The following is a 5,748-nucleotide window of genomic DNA, read 5'->3' on the forward strand; positions in this document are numbered from 1 at the left end:
CTGCAGACCATGCATGGCTCTTCTGCTGAGGCGGTAGTCCTTTCTCAGGTCAGCCTCTACATCCAACCATAAACGCAGGATGGGCAGGTCCTGACTCAGCTTGCAGTATCTCATAGGATGACCAGTCTGTAAAAGGAAATACGTTCACATTCCTTAGTCTGAATAGGAAAGATTTTACTGCAGGACATTTCTCCATTCCCCATCCCCCAATCAATGTCCCCATCCCCCAAGCCATTTCCCCCATCCCCCCAAACCAAACACATATGGAAAAAACACGTTAATAGCACGATAGCATTAATTACCACGTAATTACGCCATGTACGCATTGTACTGCACACAGATCATCACACAAATCAATAATACAAAAAGTAAAAGGTCGGTTACTCGTTGAGACAACATTTACATGAATAACCACTATACTAGCATGTTTGTGTTGCTTGGTTAAAAACTTTTTTGCAGTCTATCGTACATACCCAAAACTGTTCCATCAGTCCCATCAGTATTGTGGCGCGTCGAAGACGTCGATTTCTCCGGTGTGTTGATAATAAACGAAAAAAGATGCTTATAGCACACGCAACAGAAATAAACACAGCTGTAGGCATTGCGAGATGTGAGACGGCAACACAACGCGCAACGATGTGAGACGGCAACACAACGCGTCACCCGTACCGCGTCAAACCACTGTTGATGACGTAGGCGCCGTGAAGGGCTGTCCCAATTCAAAGGGCTGAGATTTGAAGGGGTAGGGCTTGTGACGTATTCGAAGGCAAGGCCTTCGAATCGAGTGACACTCGAAAACGAGCCATAGGGGTAGAAAAGGGAATTGGGATTGGCCCACTGGACTTCCTTAAAGCCAGAGGTGCTTTACCCGAGGATTTCTCCAATAAACTATTCGGACAGCTGTCACGTGCAATGAAATATGCACACGACAAAGACGTTGTACCTGTCTGGCCTTACAGAACGTGGGCGTTGTGTCTTTAAAGACCAAAAGCATGACATCTTAGAGAGACTTGCATACAGTGACAAAGAGTTTGGGAAAGTAGCTGCAGCTCTAGTTTTCCAAACACCCCTGTCTGAAAGAGACTGGATCCGAGACTGGCTGGTACCGATGGAGGTTTTTCAACGAAACGGCATGTATTCAGCCTTCTGTCCGAAAGCAATTCATTCGAAAGCAAACAGGCGCGCAATACTGGGCCCAGTGCGCACATCCCTTGTCCGCTCTTTTTACGCACTGACATTTTTCACCCAAACGTGCACTTGCCTCGTATGCAATTCTTAAGTAGACATTCTTAGTTTATAAAGACATGAAGATAAAATAGCTAACGGATGTTATTGAATACTATAGCCTATTCAATATTGGGACGTAAAGTATCTCTACAATATATAATTTTCCATTTCGCAAGTCACAGTAGGGACGGCGTTTTTAAAGCCCATTATGTCTGAATGTGTGGGCCAACAACATCATTTGTATAAGACCTTCTTTTAAAAGCAATTTTGCTAAGACTTCTTTTACTGTAGCTAAATGTGTCGCATATAGAATTTAGGAAGTGGTTACTAAGAGTTACGAAGAATCCGAATCCATCTCTTCGATACAGCATCACAATGACAGCATCACTATACAAACACATTCTTATAACTTCTGAAGAACTCCATAATTTAGTTCTTCTTTGCTTGCGATCAAGACAGTCACACAGTGATAACCTTATATTTTGGAATATTAATTACGGACGAAAATGGACTACCATTACTTTCCAGGTGAGAATACGAAATTATAATTTAAATTGTAGTTTTAAAATGCAGTCTTGTATTGAAAATGTAAATCTTGGGGCATGGGGATATCATTGAAATATAGGTGAAATTGGCTCAAATCAAAGTATACAGTTTTTCTTGTTACCAAGCAATACAAGAAACAAATACTTAAGCAATATCACACGAGAGGGAGTGTGTTATACTGAATATCAGCACGGCTGTGATTCGGTCATAGGTACTAGGCCGCAGGCCGAGCGCAGGAACAGCACGCTGTGGTCCGAGACGCTGGACGTCAGCCAGAAGGGAACCTTCTCCACCAAGGAGATCAAGAGGCAGGAGGCCATATTTGAGCTGTCTCGCGGAGAAAAGTACTTGATTGAGGATCTCCAACTCGCACGCAAGGCGTACCACCACCCCATGCTGAAGCTGTCCATCATGTCGGAGGAGGAGCTGAGCCAGATCTTCGGGGAGCTGGACGCCTACATCCCGCTGCACGAGGACCTGCTGGCCCAGCTGGGCCGGGCCACGCGCCCTAACGGGAACGTGGGGGAGGTCGGGCAGATCGTAGTCAGCTGGCTCCCAGGGCTGAATGCGTACAGGGAGTACTGCAGTAACCAGCTTGCGGCCAAGGCTCTGCTGGACAAGAAGAAGCAGGACCACCGGGTGCAGGACTTCCTGCAGCGCTGTCTGGAGTCGCCCTTCAGCAGGAAGTTGGACCTCTGGAGCTTCCTGGACATCCCGCGCTCCCGCCTGGTCAAGTACCCGCTTCTGCTGAAGGAGATCCTCAGACACACGCCGGCCGACCACCCAGACACCCTCCTCCTGGAGCAGGCGATCAGCATCATCCAGGGCGTGCTGTCAGACATCAACAGCAGGAAGGGGGAGTCTGAGTGCCGCTCTACTCCGCCCAGCTGGAGTACCTGGAGGAGAGGCAGAGGCACCCCCGCATCCCACAATGCAACAGTCTGCTCTGCCACGGAGAGCTCTGGAACAAGAGCGGCACGAAGCTACACGTGTTCCTGTTCAACGAGGTTCTGGTGATGACGCGGCCGGTGACCAGGAACGAGCGGCAGGTGTTCCAGGTGTACCGCCAGCCCATCGCGGTCCAGGAGCTGGTCCTGGACGACCTGCAGGACGGGGACGTCAGGATGGGGGGGTCCTTCAGAGGGGCCTTCAGCAACGCAGACAAAGCCAAGAACATCTTCCGGGTGCGTTTCCAGGACCCGTCCCAGGGTCAGTCTCACACCCTCCAGGGGAACGACGTCTTCCACAAGCAGCAGTGGCTCAACTGCCTCCGCTCAGCTATCTCCGTCCTCCAGCCCGACCCCCCCCTCCCCCCCGGCCTCCCCCACCGCCTCCTCCCCCGCCTCCCCCTTTGACGACCACCACCGCCGATCCTCCTCCGGCATTGTGCACATGGAGGAGGTGGACGAGAACACGCCCACCCGTGGGGACGAGACCCCAAGCACGCCGTCGCCATCACATGCTTGGGGTCTCTGGTCACAATCCGGAGCCTCAGATGTGGCAGGCCTTGACAGCATGGTGTGGGAGCCCATGTTTAAAATGGACTCAGCTACTCTTCAACCCCTGCTAGAGATAGAAGAGGAACGAGAGCAGAGCGGTTCTGTTACCAGCCTGGTCAACCCTGGTGAGGACCTCATGCCTATAATTTAAATTGTAGTTTTAAAATGCAGTCTTGTATTGAAAATGTAAACCTTGGTGCATGGGGATATCATTGAAATATAGGTGAAATTGGCTCAAATCACATATGTTTTTCTTGTTTCCAAGCAATTCAAGAAACAAATACTGTTATATATCTAATTCATTGGTGTAGGGTTTATTATTAATGGCTTTTAAAATACTTTATGTAGTTTTTAAGAGTTCTGAGAGGGGGAAAGGATATGTTTGTTGTCAAATATTGTTGTCTTCAGAGACAAAAATCTGTTGTGATCCTCAGCCCCCATTCTGGCCACCAGCCTCCAATCCGGAGCCTCAGATGTGGCAGGCCTTGACAGCATGGTGTGGGAGCCCATGTTTAAAATGGACTCAGCTACTCTTCAACTCCTGCTGGAGGAACACGAGCAGAGAGGTTCTGTTACCAGCCTGGTCCACCCTGGTGAGGACCTCAAGCCTTCTGCAGTGGTTGACGCCAGCCTGCTTCTGTCTGGTGAGGAGGCCATGCCTTCTGTAGCCAGCCTGCTTCTGTCTGGTGAGGAGGTCAAGCCTTCTGTAGCCAGCCTGCTTCTGTCTGGTGAGGAGGTCATGCCTTCTGAAGCCAGCCTTCTTCAGCCTGGCCCAGACCTGAAGCCAGCAGTGACTGACACCAGCCTGGTCAACTCAAACCAGGACCTCAAGCCTGACAAACCTGTAAGCAGTGCTCCTACTGTCCCTCTCTGATACACTGTTGTACTGTTATTCTCATTTTAGATCTGTATTATCTTTATTAATACATTATTCATTTATTTTACAACCAGTAACTGGAATGTCCAATTCATAGCTGTTCTGTAAAGGTTTTTTCTGCATTGTCTTTCTAAGGTCATGGCCACCCTAAAGCCTACAATGATAGACACTAGCCTTCTCCAGGCAGGTGAGGATATCAAGTCCAATGCATTCCTCAGCCTGCTTCAGCCTAACCAGGACATCAAGCCTGCTGTAGTGATTGACAGCCTGGTCAAGTCTACTAAGGTGAAAGGGAAGAAGAAAGGATGTGGATGGTTCTGTGGCCTTTGGAGAGCCATTAGAAGGGGTCGAGGAAAAGACAAACCTGTAAGCAGTTTTTTGTTTTGTTCATGTTGTTTGTTATTATCCTGTAACACTGTTATACAGACTGTTATTGTCTGTTACACTGTTGTACTGTTTAATATCATCATCTTCTTTTGTCATGTAGTGATGACAGAACTTTTTGTAAACAATGTCATTTGTCAAATTAAAAGACAGCAAAGACAGCTTCTCCTCAGAAGAGAGTATTAGAAAAACAGATGGCGAGCACAACATAGTTAGTGTCTAAAGAAATTGCAACTGCTGCAATTTGGCAGCATTTTGGGTTCCGACTGAATGACAAGGGAGAGCCAGCAAATCTTGACACGGCTGTGTGCAAGTTTTGTGATTTGATCAATCCATGTGATTTTTAATCCCGCGGTAATACTCTATACCGCAGTTAAACTTGGGGAAGGTTTAACGGTGTCAAAAATGTGATACCGTCCAACCCTAGTCAAGGCATCCATTACTTCAACTGATCAGAGCTCCATATTTCCCTCACCTTCAGCCTTTGTTTTTACCTGGGTATAGTTGTATGTCTTGCTCTATTACTGTGGTGTCCAAGATCTTAGACAAACTATGTATGTTTCTCCCATGTGTAGGCCACCCTGGCAGACTACGCTCCAACCGTCTCTCCCATGATCCCGGCATTAGTGTTCGACTGTGTCAAGGAGATTGAACACAGGGGGATGCACGAGGTCAGTCGTCATTTTAACCAGTCATCAAATGGTTAATAGGAACATAGATGGGCTTTACAAATGTCAGCACATTTGACATATCTGACTAACATTGTCAATGCATCGTTGTTGCATAGATATTATAGCTCTTTTCCCCTTACTGTCATCTGGCATTCCCTTTCATACAGAATCAACTTTATTTCAATGTGTATCAGTGTATTCAGTATATTCACTAAATCACACTCTTCTTTTTTTTTCTCTTTCATCCCCTCGTCCCCAGACGGGTGTAACGGGGCAGGGGCAGCCCTAAAGCTTTCCAACACCCCTGCCTTCTAAGAGGATACTGTTGAGGAGCCAACCAAGGTTACCCAGACAACACCCAGAGACCAGGAACAGTCCACAATGAATCTTTATTAAAAGGAATTATAAAAGCTAATTAAAAATAGAGTCTTTAAAAACAACAGAGTCCAATGGGATGGGGTAATCCGATGGAGTCTCGACTCGGGCCCCCCCCAGGGTTAACTCCCGTCCGTATCCCGTCGGTCAAGGACCCTAAGGTCCGGCA

The 5,748-nt window shown here is 47.6% G+C and overlaps 1 pseudogene across 1 annotated transcript; it reads left to right on the forward strand.

Annotated features, from left to right (window-relative positions):
* Nucleotides 1-1,733: 1,733 nt before the first annotated feature.
* Nucleotides 1,734-5,493, forward strand: LOC308156099 (annotated as a pseudogene). Its single transcript has 6 exons — nt 1,734-1,755; nt 1,985-3,397; nt 3,707-4,116; nt 4,285-4,515; nt 5,109-5,204; nt 5,464-5,493. The product of its transcript is annotated as an uncharacterized misc_RNA (transcript).
* The last annotated feature ends 255 nt before the right edge of the window (nt 5,494-5,748 follow it).

The sequence above is a fragment of the Nansenia antarctica genome, assembly GCF_963989245.1.
Source record: "Nansenia antarctica genome assembly, chromosome: 4".
Classification (NCBI taxonomy): Eukaryota; Metazoa; Chordata; class Actinopteri; order Argentiniformes; family Microstomatidae; genus Nansenia; species Nansenia antarctica.